The sequence below is a fragment of the Equus caballus genome, chromosome 30 (genome assembly GCF_041296265.1).
Source record: "Equus caballus isolate H_3958 breed thoroughbred chromosome 30, TB-T2T, whole genome shotgun sequence".
In the NCBI taxonomy this organism is placed as follows: domain Eukaryota; kingdom Metazoa; phylum Chordata; class Mammalia; order Perissodactyla; family Equidae; genus Equus; species Equus caballus.
The window spans coordinates 21,067,188-21,084,607 of NC_091713.1; positions in this window are offsets into that span (position 1 = coordinate 21,067,188).

Genomic DNA, 17,420 nt, shown 5'->3' on the forward strand with positions numbered 1-17,420 from the left:
CCCTCAAAGATTCTGATTTAATTGGTCTTGATACAGCCTGGGTATTCTCTCTTTGAATGTGTACACTAATATCTAACATTTATCAAATATTACTGTTCCAAGCACTTTACAAGAATACTAAGTCATTGAATCCTCCATATGATCACATGAGATTGATATTCTTATTACCTATCCCTTTCCCCCCTCCTTTTAGTTGAGAAAACTGAAAATCAGAGAGGTAAGTCATTTGGCCCAAAAAAGTGTTAAGAGGCAGAGCCAGGAACCAACCCAGGCATTCAGACACCCAAACCTACTCACAAGTATACCTGGATTGACTTTATATAATACATATACACAAACTACATATATTTAAAACTCAAAACAATGTCATTCTTAAAACTAATGCATTTTCTATTTGATTTCCAAGCATTTAGATTGCCTTAATTTCTCTTTCCTTGTCATTTTTATTGCAGAGTGAAATTTAGCATGGAATAAGTCAGGAAAATGATGTCGTTTTAAATGTATTTTATTCGATGTTTGAACTTGTCTTAAACTTTGGTTTTATGATGTCATAAAAGGAGGCCTTGTATTTGTTTCCAAGAAAAATTTCTGTGAATTTTATGTATGAGATTAAAGGTTTCGCTTTGACTATCTAGAGACTAAAGTTCCCCTTGCACAGTATTGTTGGGAACTCCTGATTTTATCTCTCATATATTTGATTTTTCTGAAGTCCCAGAAGACTCTCAGGACACCCAACATGCAGCTCCAGTTCCATGCTCTTGAAATTAGCACCCAATGAGGAAACACTTCAATTCAAGAACCAGATCTGACTACTGAAGCAGATTATAATCTAAGCATCAATTTCCTTTTTTAAAGAGCACTTCCCAAACTAGAAATCAATATTTGTCAGACTCAGTACATATGCAACAACTGGTTTGTAATCTTCTACGTCAATGATCCAATTATCAGTTGTGAAAAGCAGATTTTCCCAAAATCGTTCATAATGCCATTATATCTGGAACATACAGAGAAAAATGGAAAAGCAAAAATGAACCTAAGCTCTTCAGAGTCTTAGGAAATTTATTTCAACAGCCCAAAGTTTATCACTGTTAAATTTTACTGGAGGAGATCTTTCCAATCAAGGACATGAGAGAGATTACTAGTTATCGCTCAGTATCCATTCTCTTTTTTCTCCTCATTAATAGAACCCTGCGTACTAGCTGGACACATGGATACTCTAACACTACATTCCCAGTCTCCTTTGCAGCTCCATGTAGCCTTGTGACAATTTTGGAAAATGGAATACATGTAGAAGTAGTGTGTGTAAATTCTTCCCCCTTCCTTCTAGCTGGCTGGAATGCAGATCGAATTGCTGGGAAAGAGGGAGGGGGTAAAGAAATGCGACAATTTTACAGTCAACAAGCTATAGTCATTCTAAGTGCTAAAAATATCTTTCCCACTTGGTACTTACCTTTCCACTCTCTTAATGGTATCTTGATAAACAGAAGTTCCGAATTTTAATTCTATTCAATTGATCAGCTTTTCCCCTTTTATATAGTTGGTATATATTGTATACTGTTTAAGTAGCTTTTTCCTACCTCAAGATCACAAAGACTCTCCTATGGTATTTTCAGAAGACCTTGTTTTATAATTCACATTTAGATATACAATTCTCCCAGAATTTATATATATAAAAATTCATATATATGTGAAATTATATATATAAATTTAATATATATTATAATACATAAATAAATTAAGTATATAATATATATTTATATACAAATGTAAATTTATATATCTAAATCCACACACTATTTATATATGGTGTGAGGTTGGGCTAAGTTTCATTTATTTTCTATGTGCCTAAACAATTGACTCTTCACCATTTATTGAAAAGACACTTCACTGCTCAGCAGTGTCACCTTTGTCATAAATCAAGTGTACATCTATACATAGGTCTATTTTATAATTCTATCCTACTACATTGGTCTAGTTGTTTCTCCTTGGAGCAGTACCACTCTGTCTTAATCACAATAGCTATAAAATAAATCTTCATACCAGATATAGAATTCTTGGTCAGCAGTCATTTTCTTTTAGAACTTGAATATATTATGCCTTTATCTTCTGGCTTTTGTTGTTTCTGTTGAAAAATCAGCTGTTTTTCTATTTTTTTGAAGACAGCCTTCCTTTTTTATTTCCATTCCTTTCCTTTTCCTTTTGTCCTCAAAAATTCCTCTTGAGATATTCTTTGTCTTTGGTTTTCATCAGCTTCACTATAATGCACCTAGAATGGATTTCTTTTATTTTTACTGCTTGGACTTCATAGTTTTTGGATCAATGATTTGCAGTTTTTCATCAGTGATCATCTCTGCAGATATTGCTTCCTCTCCTTTCTGTCTCTTCTCTTCTTCTATGAGTATTTATACATTAAACCTTTTCACTGTATCCTATATATCTCTTATCCTATCATCCATTTTCCACCTCTCAATCTTTATGTGCTTTATTCTAAATATTTTCTTCTGACTTATCTTCCAGCCCTCTACTTCTTTTTTCAGATATATCTACACAGTTGTTGTACCCAGTCATTTCAATTATTTTACTTTCTAATACTTCAATGTCCATTTGCTTTTTTACTTATGTGTATACATATTTTTCTTACCTTCCTGCTTACTTCTTCATGTCTTTTATCTCCTTGAACATTGTAAGCATATTTAAAGTCTGTGTCTGACATCCCAGCAGAGTCCCTGTTGATCTATTTGTGTTGTCTGATTTTTTTCCTGCTGGTTTTTATTCATGTCATGTTATCTCCTTATTTTCTTTTGTGTGCTTCATATTATATAGTAAAATTCTTTGTATAAAAAGATTGAGGCTAGGAGGATGTTATTTTTCTGCAGAAAAAATATCATTTTGCTTCTTCCAGGGAACTAGGGGTCACAAGCAGGGCTGGATCATCTCAATCCAGTTTTAGGGGTTGAGAGGATTTAGAATTGAGCTGTTATGCTGTAAGAATCTATTTACTTTAGGCTCATCCTTAATCATCATTGGAGTCCTAGGAGGAGAAAGGGGTAGAAAGCTTATTTAAAGAAATAATGGCTGAGAACTTTCCACACCTGGGGAGAGATTTAAACATCCAAGTTCATGAAGCTAATAGGTCACTCCAAAATTTCAATCCAAAATGACCTTCTCCAAGACACATAATAATAAAACTGTCTTAAGTCAAAGACAGAAAGAATTTTAAAAACAGTAAGAGGAGAAAAATTATCTCAACAGAGACCTTGCAATCCAGGAGAGAACGGGATGACATATTCAGAGCATTGAAAAAAGGAAACTGCTGAACAAGAATACTTTATCCAGCAAAGCTGTCCTTCAGAAATGAAAGTGAGATAAGATTTTCCCTAATAACCAAAAGCTGAGGGAATTAATCAGTACTAAATGGACCTTAAAAAAAAATGCTGAAGGGGCTGGCCCCGTGGCCGAGTGGTTAAGTTCTCACGCTCCGCTGCAGGTGGCCCAGTGTTTCGTTGGTTCGAATCCTGGGCGTGGATGTGGCACTGCTCATCAGGCCACACTGAGGCAGCATCCCACATGCCACAACTAGAAGGACCCACAATGAAGAATATACAACTATGTACCGGGGGGCTTTGGGGAGAAAAAGGAAAAAAAATAAAATCTTTAAAAAAAATGCTGAAAAGAGTTCTTCAAGCTGAAATGAAAGGATACTAAAAGTAATATGAAAACATATGACAATATACAATACACCACTAAAGGTAAGCATATAGTCAGATTCAGAATATCCTAATACTGTAACGTGGTGATGTGTTAGCGACTTAACTCCAGGATAAATATTAAAAGACAAAAGGATTAAAAATAGCTATACTACAACAATTTGTTATTGGATATATAATATTAAAAGATGTAAATGGTGACATCAAAGAAGTAAAGGTGGGAAAAGTGAAACTGAAGGTTTTTGTATGGGATCAAAGTTAAATTGTTATCAGCGTAAAATAGACTGTTATATCTATAAGATATTTTACGTAAGCCTAAGGTGACTACAAAGCAAAATCCCACAGTAGATTCACAAAAGGTAACAAGAAGGAAATCAAAGCATAGCGCTATGGAAAATCATCAATTCACAAAGGTAGGCAGCAAAAGAGGGAGAAAGGAAGAAGGGAACTACAAAACAACGAGAGAACAATTAATAAGATGGCATTAGGAAATCCATACCTAGCAATAGTTATTTGAAATGTAAAAAGGTTGAATTCTCCAATCAAAAGCTATAAAGTGGATGAATGGATGAAAAAACAGGACCCAATTATATGCTGCTTACAAGAGACTCATTTCAGCTTTAAAGACACAAATAAGCTCAAAGTAAAGGAATGGAAAAAGATATTCCATGCAAATGGAAACCAAAGAGAACAGGGGTAGCTATATTTATATTAGATAAAATAGACTTTAAGCTAAAAATGGTAACAAGAGACAAAGATGGTCATTATGTAATGATAAGGTGGTCAATTCATCAAGAAGCCATAGCAGGTGTAATTATATATGCACCCAACATCAGAGCACCTAAATATATTAAGCAAATACTAACAGATCTGAAGGGATAAATAGACAACAATACAATAATAGTAGGGGACTTCAATACCCTACTTTCAACAGTGGATAAATCATCCAGGCAACCAAGAAAATGTTGGACTTGAACAATACTTTAGACCAAATGGAAGTAACAGACATATATAGAACATTCTATCCAACAGCTGCAGAACACACATTTTTCTCAAGTGCACATAGAACATTCTCCAGGATAAATCATATGCTAGATCAAAAGCCAAGTCTTAGTAAATTTAAGAATATTGAAATTACACCAAGTATCTTTTCTGACCACAATAGTGTGAAACTAGAAATCAATAACAGAGAGAAAGCTGGAAAATTAACAAATACGGAAATTAAGAAAGACATTCCAGAACAATCAATGGATCAAAGAAGGAATCAAAAGGAAAATTAAAAAAAGGAATCTTGAAATGAATGAAAATGCAAGTGTGATGTCAAAATTTATGGGAAGTTGCAAAAGGAGTTCTAAGAGGGAGCTTTACAGCAAGAAACACCTACATTAAGAGAAAAGAAAGAGTGTAAATAAATGACCTAATTTACATCTCAAGAAACAAGAAAAAGAAGAAGAAACTCAGCCCAAAGTTAGCAGAAGGAAGGAAATAATAAAGACCAGAGCAGAAACAAATAGAGACTAGAAAAACAATAGAAAAGATTAACAAAACTAAGAGCTGTTTTCTTTAAAAGACTAAAAAAATTTACAAACCTTTACCTAGACTAACTCAGAAAAAAGAGAGAGAGGACACAATAAATAAAATCAGAAATGAAAGTGGAGACATTACAACTGATAATACAGAAATACAAAGACTTATAAGAGACTACTACGAACAATTATACATCAACAAATTGGATGACCTAGAAGAAATGGACAAATGCCTAGAAACATATAACCTATCAAGACTGAATCATGAAGAAATAGAAAATCTGAACAGACTAATAATGAGTAAGAAGATTGATTCAGTAATCAAAAAACTCTCAACACAAAAAGCCCAGGACCAGCTGGTTTCACTGGTGAATTTTACCAAACATTTAAAAAAGAATTAATACCAGTACTTCTCAAACTCTTCCAAAAAATAGAAGAGGAGGCAACCCTCTCAACTCATTTCACAAGGCCAGCATTGCCCTGATACCAGAGTCAGATAAGGACACTACAAGAAAAGAAAGTTACAGACTAACATCCCTGAAGAATATAGATGCAAAAATTCTCAACAAAATATTTGCAAACCAAATTCAACAGTACATTAAAAGGATCATACATCATGATTAGGTGAAATTTATTCCTGGGATGCAAAGATGATTCAACATCCATAAATCAATAAATGTGATACACCACATTAATAAAATAAAAGATAAAAATCATGATTATCTCAATAGATGCAGAAAAAGCATTTGACAAAACACAACATCCTTTCTGGATAAAAATGCTCAACAAATTGGATATCGAAGGAACATACTTCAACACAATAATGAACATATATCAGAAACTCACAGCCAACATCATACTCAAGGGTGAAAGTTGAAAGCTTTTCCTCTAAGATCAAGGTTGCCCACTCTTACCAACCCTACTACATAGTATTGGAAGTCCTAGCCAGAGCAATCAGGCAAGAAAAAGAAAGAAAAGTCATCCAAATAGGAAAGGAAAAAGTAAAACTGTCTGTGTTTGCAGATGACATGATTTTTTTAAAAAGATTGGCCCTGGGCTAACATCTGTTGCCAATCTTATTTTCTTTTCTCCTTCTCTCCAAAGCCCCCCAATACATAGTTGTTTATTCTAGTTGTAGGTCTTTCTAACTCTGCTATGTGGGAGGCTGCCTCAGCATGGCCTGATGAGTGGTGCTAGGTCCGTGCCCAGGATTCGAACCAGCAAAACCCTGGGCTGTCAAAGTAGAGCCCACAAACTTAACCACTTGGCCACGGGGCTGGCCTCAATATGATCTCATATATAGAAAATCCTAAAGACTTCACCAAAAAACTGTTAGAGCTAATCAGTGAATTCAGTAAAGTTTCAGGATGCAAAATCAATATACAGAAATAGTATATTGTTGCATTTAGTATATCAGTTGCATTTCTACACACTAACAACAAAACATCAGAAAAAGAAAGAAAACAATACTATTCACAATAGCATCAAAAACAATAAAATATTTAGGAATAAATTTAACCAAGGAGGTGAAATATCAATTCACTGAAAACTACAAGACCTTGATGAAAGAAATTGAAGAAGACACAAATAAATGGAAAGATATCCCACGTTCATGATTGGAAGAATTAATATTGTTGAAATGTTCTTACCACTTAAAGTAATCTATAGATTCAATGAAATCACTGTCAAAATTCTAATGGCATTTTTCTCAGAAATAGAAAAAACAATCCTAAAACTTGTGTGGACTCACAAAAGATCCCAAATAGCTAAATCAATCCTGAGAAAGAAGAACAAAGATGGAGGCATCACACTTTCTGATTTCAGACTAGACTACAAAGGTATAGCAATCAAAAAGCATGGTGCTGGCATAAAAACAGAGATATAAATAAGCGGAATAGAATCAAGAGCTCAGAACTAAACCTGTACATATATGGTCAACTAATATTTGACAGGGGAGCCAAGAATACTTAACGGGGAAAGGATAGGCTCTTCGATAAATGGTGTTAGAAAAACTGGATAACTGCATGCAGAAGAATGAAATTGGGCCCCTATCTTACACCAATCATAAAAGTTATCTTGAAATGGATTAAAGATTTGAACATAAGCCCTGAAACCATAAAACTCCTAGAAGAAAACGTAGGGAAAAATTTCATTCACATTGGTCTTGGCGATGATTTTTTGGATGACACCAAAAACACAAGCAACAGAAGCAAAAATAAGTAAGTGGAACTACATGAAACTAAAAAGCTTCCACGTGGAAAAAGAAACAGTTAAAAATGAAGTGGGAACCTACAGAATGAGAGAAAATATTTGCAAATCATATATCTGATAAGGGGTTAATATCTAAAATATGTAAAGAACTTGTATAACCCAATAGCAAAAACCCCCAAACAACCAATTAAAAAATAGGCAGAGGAACTGAATAGACATTTCCAAAGATGATATACAAATGGCCAACAGGTACATGAAAAGGTACTCAACATCATTAATCACCAGGAAAATGCAAATCAAAACATGGTGAGATATTACCACATATCTGTTAGAATGGCTGTCATCAAAATGACAAAAAATAACCAGTGTTGTTGAGGATGTCGAGAAAAGGGAACCCTTGTGCATCGTTGGTGGGAATGTAAATTGGTTCATCCACTATGGAAAACAGTATGGAGGTTCTTCAAAAGATTAAAAATAGAACTACCATATAATCCAGCAATTCTCCTTCTGGGTGTATATCCAAAGGAAACCAAATCACTATCTCAAAGAGATATCTGTGCCTCCATGTTCACTGCAGCATTATTTACTAGAGCCAAGATGTGGAAATAACCTAAGTGTCCACTGACCCATGAATGGGTAAAGAAAATGTGAATTTAATGGAATATAATGGAATATTATTCAGCCATAAAAAAGAAGGAAATTCTGTCATTTGTGACAACGTGAATGGACCTTGAGGGTATTATACTAAGGGAAATAAGTCAGATGGAGGAAGACAAATATTGTATAATATCATTTACATGTGGACTCTAGAAAAACTGAACTCAAAGAAACAGAACAGATTGGTGGTTGCCAGAGGTAGGCGAGAGGGGTTGGGGAAACGGGGGGATGTTTGTCAAAGGGTACAAACTTCCAGTTACAAGGTAAATAAGTTCTGGGGATCCATTTTACACTTGGTGATTATAGCTAATAATACTGTATTATATACTTGAAAGTTGCTAAGTGAGTAGATCTTAAATATTCTCACCATAAAAAAGAAATGGTAATTATGTGATGTGATGGAAGTGTTAGCTTATGTTACAGTGGTAATTATTTTGCAATATATAAGTGTATAGAATCAACACATTGCACACACTAAACTTAATATGTCAATTGTATCTGAATAAAGTTGAAAAGAACACATGTAATATTAAATGATACTTATACGTGGATGGGAATAATTCAGTAGAAAGGAGAAAATGATGACATGTGTGACCTCAAGTGTGAAGCAGTTTTACTTTGAGGACTTGCATGTTAGGGAAATTACAGTTCCAGTCCCAGGAGCCAATGAGCAGGACCTGGTGGGATGTGTGTCCTTGTCTATCTTTGAATAGAGCAATTTGTTTCCAGTGGCAACTGTAGCCTTCATTTTTGCCTAGGCAAAGCTGTCCTTGGCTTCACCCAGAAAGCCTGGTTTGGATTCAATTCCTGGTTTCCTGGGGAAGTTGAAACTCTGTTCCCTAGGTCTGGCGTGCCTATGGGACTGAGGCTTGAGTCTTTGTAGACTTACCATGTGGAGCTCGAGTGAATAAATGGTAATAATCATATTCACTGAGTGCTTACTATGCACCATGCACTTCACACTTAACTCTGGTAAGCTTCACAATAGCCCTCTCAAACTGAGGCACAGAGATGTTAAGTAACTTGCCTGTGGTCACACATTCAGAACTCAGGAAGCGACAGCCCTGGGATTTGAATTTAGGAAGCCTGACTCCAGAACTCCAGGCGTTTATAACAGTTTATATAGAGAGGAGACATGGGAGTGTGAACTCATCACACAGCACACTATAATTTGGGGATGCTGATCTTAAAAAAATGCTCCACTGTAACACCAGAAGTATATCCACATTGTGGGCAGTGGATTTAGTTTTAGCAAAACATGATTTATCACATTAAATTAATGCCATCAATTTGATTTTTTTGTTGCATTAAAATTTTAAATCTGTTTGTTTTTAAAGCAGTAAAGGAGCTAAAATATGACACTTAGTTTTGTGTTTTTATATATTGACTTAATATTATAATAAATATTACTTCATCCAACAATCAAAGTCCTCAAAAATTTTTGTCCCTGTAGTCTGACTGTTATTCAAATATAAAACATACTGGTGTAGATTTTTTTAAAATCTCTTTTTCTTTTCTGGAAGAAAGAGGATCTTTGTTTCCCTTCTCAGTCTCCTGAGCATTAAGCAGACTAGTGCTGGTACAAAGGAGTTAATAGTACGATTCAAAAGAAATGTTCTGTTCCTGACTAAAAAGACTGCATTTGAGGAACTCAGAGACTTGACTGTGAAAGCTCCAGCTGCCTGGGTAACTGAGTAATGTACAAGCAGAATCCCAGTTTTCAATTGCTTCCCAGGGCAGGCTTTATTTAGTTCCGGAAGAGACAGAATACACTGTGATTCTTAAAGAAACTTAGCAGAATTTCATGTCACAACTACAGATTTGCAAGACACCCATCCCTTTCCCATGTGTATTTCCTTAGAGGAAAAATGATGAGTAGATTACAATGATCTATTCTGTTTCACTGAGATGGCAGGAGATGAAGAATGTGAGCAACTAGATGATACAGATGGTGTTAAGTTGACCGTGGACCTTTGTATTGCCCCCGTATGTATCCATTCCTATTCTTGACTTACTTAGCAAGGATGGGAGCCCGACTTCTTAGTGCAGGGAGCCATAGCTGTTATTACAGTCATGCGACCACTTTATAAAGGTTGAATACAAACTGAATGTCATTTTCATAGACTTTATATTGAGTCCTTGGTGACAAAGAAAAGTTTTAATCTGAGTTCACAAAATTGTTCCTAGATACTATAATAAATTTTCACTACTACTATGGGGCCTGCTTTGAATTCTAGTTTATTCTAGCAAACCATAGAAAATCACTAAATACTTCTTGAATGAATTAATGAATGACCCTTTCATTTCCCTGTGATACTTTTCAAATAAACATTACTTTGACATGTTTCCAAGGGAATATGCTTTTCCATTTAGACCATTTCCTGGCAGATATCTCGTGCCTTGAAAAACCGTAATCCTTAACTGAAATTTTCCATAACATGTGAATAAGATAACAGAAAAAAATTACACTCCTTGACAATAATCACGTTTGTCAATAAGATGTTACGGTCAAGCATCACTATTTTTTATCACAAATTAATAGTCATTTTATCTCCAATCCAGCTGATGGACACATAATAAGCAAAAGTGCAAATGCGTTTTTACTAGCTATTGTTTCACAGCAAGACTTAACTTGAGTCATTTGCAAAGGAAAGAGGAAAGATTTGGAAAGGAAAGTTGGAATTCCTAATTATTGCCTTCTGCCACGATCAATTACTAAAGATGAATGATAACAAAGGCAGAGCTATCTGCAGCATCTGCAAAATTGGGAGAACACCACTCCAGTGAAATTAAATGCACATTCATGAAAAGTATGCAATCATTTTAAAAATAGGAAGCACAAATGGAGTGCTTACTACATACCAACCACTCCTAGCTTAAGTTTTTCTCTTTTATTCCCACAATGATTCAGTCAGGCAGATTATTACCATCATTCATTTCCCTTTGACAGATCAGGACAATTGTGCCGAGAGAACTGAGAGAAATTTATCCAGCTTGTGACAAAGCCAAGATCTGAACCCAGGCAGTCTTGCCCCAGAACCCCCCGCTCTTGACCATGAGGTTACATTGCCTCTTAAAAGCTGGAAGCAAGTATATTAAATGTTATTCATCCTCAAATATCAACCGAAGACCCAACTCTCACAGGTTATGCTTTGACAAAAGATTAAAACACTATTGTCATTGCCAAAGAGTCTTCTTTATTATCTTTATTCCTAGGGTAGTAGAAAGGATTCAGAAGATCACGCCAGTAAACTACTTTTAGCTTTCTACATTTTAAATACTGAGACCATTATTATCTACGCATGTTAGCAGCTATTATATACTCTAAATGCACACAGAAAGATGCATGTAATAAGCCAAATAAAAAACAGCTGCCAGACACAGAGAAAACTAACCCTCTCCCCTCGCAAAAAAACCATAGAAAGGGCACAAAGTTCCTGCACTTTTTGCTACATTATTGATTAGGCTACAGTTTCTGATTAATTTTTTCTGTTGAAGATCAGCTGGAGCAAAGGCTATAAAGAATTTTCAGATGGAAAGGAATTAATTTATGTTAGTTTTATTCCAAAAAGACTACAAAAGGGCTTCAAGTGACAGACTAAAATCCTGAGTATTAAGATCGCCTAATGTTTCAGAACATAGACAATTTCCAATCAGCATTAGCTAATTCCTGGACAAATTTAATGTTATTTATGTTACATAATTTAGTTCACTCACAAGGCAGGGTAAAGATGCAGATGCTATTAAAAAATTACTCCCAAATTATAAATACTATAAATAAGATGGACATTTCATTATGTTAGAGAAAATGACTTCTTTAGGTACGGTTATTGATTACACAAGAGAACTGTAAATGTAATGATATTTAGATATTTGCTTTTGATTTGCAAGGTGGCCAAGAACATTAACCAAACATTTTGATTCAGCAGCTAAGGGAAAATAAATCACTGATAGAAGCAATGGCTTGTATGATCATTATATTAGATAAATGAGCTCTTTACTTCCGAATTTCCTGCTGACAATAATCTCATTACATTTCTTAAAATCTTTAGCTCATCCAAGGTTTCCTGGAAGCTAAGTATTTTAAGAAGGCAATTTTCGATATGTATAGTCACGTGTCGCTTAATGATGGGGGACGTTCTGAGAAATGCGATTTTGTCATTGTGTGAACATCATAGAGTATATTTACACAAACCTAGATGGTATAGCCTACTACACTCCTAGGCTATGTAGTACTATTCTTATGGGGCCGTGGACACATATGCGGTCTGTGCTTGGCTGAAACGTCATTATGTAGCATGTGACTGTAGTTATAAATATGACCCGCACTAAGTTTTAAATTTAAATATTTTAAAAATGAAACATTCTTTTGATCGCCAAACCTTCAATGTACTCATCAGTGATTTAATTTTCTCTTGTAGAATCAGTAACATATTTGGTTATAATAAGAATGTTACAGAGTAAATATCACTTAACTTGTGAACATTTGTTTATCTTCTCAATATCAATTTTTATATCCTGTACCGTGATACCGTTACATCAAACTAACATGTCTAGCATTTCAAGATGACATGAAATTTGTGAGTTCAATAGTTTTTCCTATATATACAAAATGGATTGGCAACAAATTAAAGAATACAAAATTAACATCTTCTTCCTAAACATCTTGTTTATTTTCTTAAGAATCTAGTATCTCCTATTAGAAATTTCACGTCTTCTGGAGTAGTTTAGCATATTAAAATCTAAAACTATTTAATCCTTAAAATCAATTCTCCTTTAATTCAGGAATGGCCAGTTGTAATAGGCTTAGCAAAATAAAGGTATCAACATCTCTTTATTTCCTTTCAAGGTAATTCTCTATGTAGGTTTTATTTATCTCAAGTATTGAATTTATATACTCTACAAAATTAATGGAGCTCTTTAAAATTTTTTGAGGGGCCGGCTCCGCGGCCGAGTGGTTAAGTTCGCATGCTCTGATGTGGCGGCCCAGGGTTCGGATCCTGGGCGCGGACACGGCACTGCTCGTCAGACCACGTTGAGGCGGCGTCCCACATCCCACAACTAGAAGGACGTGCAACTAAGAGATACAACTGTGTACGGCGGGGGGGGGGGGGTTTAGGGAGATAAAAGCAGGAAAAAAAAAAAAAGATTGGCAACAGTTGTTAGCCCAGGTGCCAATCTTTAAAAAAAAAAAAAATTTTTTTTTTTAGTACATTCTGCATTTTCTCATTTAAGGTTTTTGGGTTGAATAATGGGGCTGTGCTTGTTTTTATTTTGAAAATGTCCTAGTTGAAGGGAAATGACAGTACAATTATTATGATTGAACAGCTCAACATTTTGAACTGGGAATGACTCCCCAGCTTACCTAATTGATTATAGTGCAATTCAGTATTTATATTTCCTCAATGCTCTTTCCCTTTGATTTTCTTTGAAAGAAGAATCTGAAAAGTTATTTGATAGTTTTATAATTAAATAAAATAATCTTTCTGATATGAGCATACCTTTGTTTATAACAGTTATAAAAACATATTTGTGATGTGTTACATTCATATATCAATTTATCCACTCACAAGGAGTTAATGCTTTTCAAACTATAAAGAAAAAACCAAAGATTCTTTAATATCAAATGCTAACTTTTCGAACTCGAGCCATTAGCAAACAGAATATTTTTGTTTTATTTGTGACATTGGAACTTTGTAAGTTCTCAAGATGCAGAGAAAAAATTCTGCAAAGATTGGTATATGAGACAATTTTGAAGAGCCACTCCTTAATTAAATTGCTCACACAGGGACTCCAGAACTTTGAAATCCTGTCTGGAATTAAGTCCTGTGTGTGAGCTAAGGTCATACTTTTCTATTTTACGGGTTCGTCAAAGGATTAATCGAAGCAAAATCAGGATTTCCAAGGGTGATTCTCAAAGGAATAGGCTATGTTTTCTGCATAACTAAAGAGAACTTGAATTTGTCCAAACATTCATTCATGTTTATCAATGCATAGTATAAAAACAAAGAAAGGAAATATTTGGATAAATAACTGATTAGCAATTAATTTAGTAATTTTTTTGATATGAATGAGTTTAGTACGTGGCAATATGAAACTAACCAAGTTTCTAGAATAAAGGAAACAGAAGAGATGATTTAAAAATCGACAATAGGGGCCGGCCCGGTGGCGCAGTGGTTAAGTGCGCAAGTTGTGATTTGGCGGCTCAAGGTTCCTCAGTTCGGATCCTGGGAGCGGACATGGCACTGCTTGGAAAGCCATGCTGTGGTAGGCGTGCCACATATAAAGTAGAGGAAGATGGGCACAGATGTTAGCTCAGGGCTAATCTTCCTCAAAAAAAAAAAAAAAATTAAAAAAATAAAAGTCAACGATAATAATTATCTAAGGTCTCAACTTTTAAATTTATTAAATTATTTCTGAGAAATTATTTTTCTGGAGGTTTGAGAACTTATAATTTAAAAAGTTTACCTCAGTGTATTGCATTTATTAATATTTTGTTAAATACCTTATTTTCATCTTCATCAGCTTGGCACATCCTCTGCATTTCACACAATTTACATTGTAAGAAAAATGTATATATGCACACATTTTGCCTCTAGTTCCTTAAAATGATTAAAGGTAAAATATAAAGTAAGCTATTTTCTCTCACTTTGGATAAAGACACTGATCATTCTTTGTACCCTGGTTTTGCTCTATATTATTTTGCAAATTTCTGATAGAAAGCCTTATACTGTGCACAAATCGCATTGTGTCTAAAAAAGTTTGATTTTGTAAGATTACAGCTGATCAGGCTGAGCTCTTCGCTTCCTTGATTTACTGCCACTGATTGTATCCCCATTGGCATGACCTGATTTTGCCCATTTCACTTACTTTGGGGATAGTCCATGAGTTTTCCAGGGTTGATTTAACCATTTTTCTGTCTTCCAGGAAAATGGCCTTTCCCCTGCATTTAAGCATCAAAGCTTAAAATTAGCCTCTAGTGTCAGAAGAATGTATCTTTGTACATTTGTATGTTTTTTGTAGGAACAGGAAAAATGAAAACAGAAACATCATGTTCTTTCATCTCTAGACAATTTGAAAAGGAGAAAATCCCCATAAATATGACAAAGAGACTATTTGGTATTTTAATATATAAATTTGTTGTACTGGATTTTGTTAAAAACGAATGAAATAAAATCCTTTTTTTTTTGGAGGAGAGAGAATATGTATCTAAAGGTAGAGGGGGAATCCCACTGAGACTATAAAGATATTTTGACTAAATTCTTATTTATTGCACCTTTTTTGGCATTGGTGCCCTGAGATACTAGCTACCATTGCTTAAGAAAGCCATCTATTGGGGCCGGCCCCATAGCTTAGCGGTTAAGTTTGTGCACTCAGCTTCTGCGCCCCGGTGTTCTCCGGCTGGATCCCAAGCATGGACCTAGCACTGCTTACCAGGCCATGCTGTGGCAGGCGTCACACATATAAAGTAGGGGAAGATGGGCACGGACATTAGCTCAGGGCAATCTTCCTCAAAAAAAAAAAAAGGAAAGCAGTCTATTGAATATCTACCTAAAAATAAACATCCTTAAAATTTTACAGGAGTTCAGATTCATCTAAAGTACTGTAAATATAATCTTAAAAATTATATTGTTTGCAGGTGGTGGCTATGGTGGAGGAAAATGATAGCCTTATCATTATCATTATTATCATTATCTATTTTTATTCTGGCTTCACATATTCCTCACCCAGTGGCCCCAAGAAAGTTTCCGTATGTCCTTTTGAATTGGAAGAGTTTTTACAAATCCTCTGTAGTTAGATAAGTTCATAGCCACTGCAAAATCTATAAATGCTGAATATACCTGTTGAGAAAAATTCTCTGCTTTTCTTCTCAGGGCTGCAACAGATCCTAGTGAGTTTTGGAAGCTAAAAGCAAGTTAATTCTGAGCCTTCATCAATGGCCTGGCAGCGCCCCCTTATGTTCAGAATCTAGAGTATACAACAAATGAGGTCTAAATCTCGTGTGAGTAAGAAACCAAAAATGGTGGCTTTAGCCTTGACTATTAGAAACGGAAACAGCTTTAACTTGCTGCCACTCCACTTGCAGCCCCCGAAGACCCAGGGCCAGTAATCTCTTGTTTTCTTTCCAGGCTCCCCAAATCTGTTTTTCGAAAGGCATTCGGTAGACTAGAATGTAATTTGCTGAGGCTGAATATGCCGCTCCCTATGGGAGACTTGCATTTTAATTGCACACAATGCTGTAAAAAAGTGGGGTTCCTAAAATGTGGAATTTCTGGGATCACTAAGTCAGTACAGAAGGGCCAGGATGAGGATGAGGGGAGTGAGGTCGAATTGTGCAAGTGCCAGATCAAATTCTGTCTGTACATAAAATTTTGACAATTTGCTCGCCATGGATTTTTTGCATTAATTTTTGTTTTTAAAAAGATTGCGTTGAAATATTATTTATCTTGATTATTAAGTTTTTTGACACCCCCTTAATTTCTGTCCCGCCAGGAGAGCACTTTATTTGCTATGCGCTAGTCCTGACCCACTCAGTAGGGTGTGGTCTCTTCTGGGTGTCTACCACGACTACAATTCTGGATATCACACCACCAAGTTGCCACCCGGTCCACCTTCCCAGTGAACTTGATGACCATCAGTGAATAAGCAGTTTCACCGTGTCTATCAGAAGTTCAGAGTATAAGGAAACTGAACCAAATGCTTGTCACCAATCCAGTGATCTTGAAAGGGTTTAATGGGTTCATGTAGTAAGAAAGGAGGAGGACATTGGGTTCAAAGGATCATAAAATAATAAATTCATATAACATTTCCACTACTCACATAAAACAATAAAAAACCTGTCATATTGCCGTGTTATCTAAGGTCCTGGAATGATCTTTCACTCTGTGTGGCTAAGTTTGCAGTAGTTGCTATTTTTAACATTTCAAACTGCTGGCTTTTTCTGGGAGGATAAACAGAGGTAACCAGGTTAGAGAAGGCATCTCCTATGAGGTGAGGGTTTAATAATAACTTCCTAGAGACCCCAAATGAGGGCTTCTAATGGGCACCTTGGTGACTTTGGGTAAGAGCTGATGGCTCAGCACTCCTGTACTTGGAATGTGACCAGATGTCAGCCTTCAAAGGCAGCATCTGGGACTTCTGAAACGCAGAACTCTGACCTCTTTTGAGGTTGATGACAGGCAAGAATACTCAGCCATCCTCAGCAGCCCCTAGGATCCATAGGCAGTGCTTTTTAGAGTTGAACCTGTAACGTGTTTTGGTGGAGTTTGTTTTTCTTCCATAGATCAGAATTTCCTGGTTTTAACAAAATACAGAAATC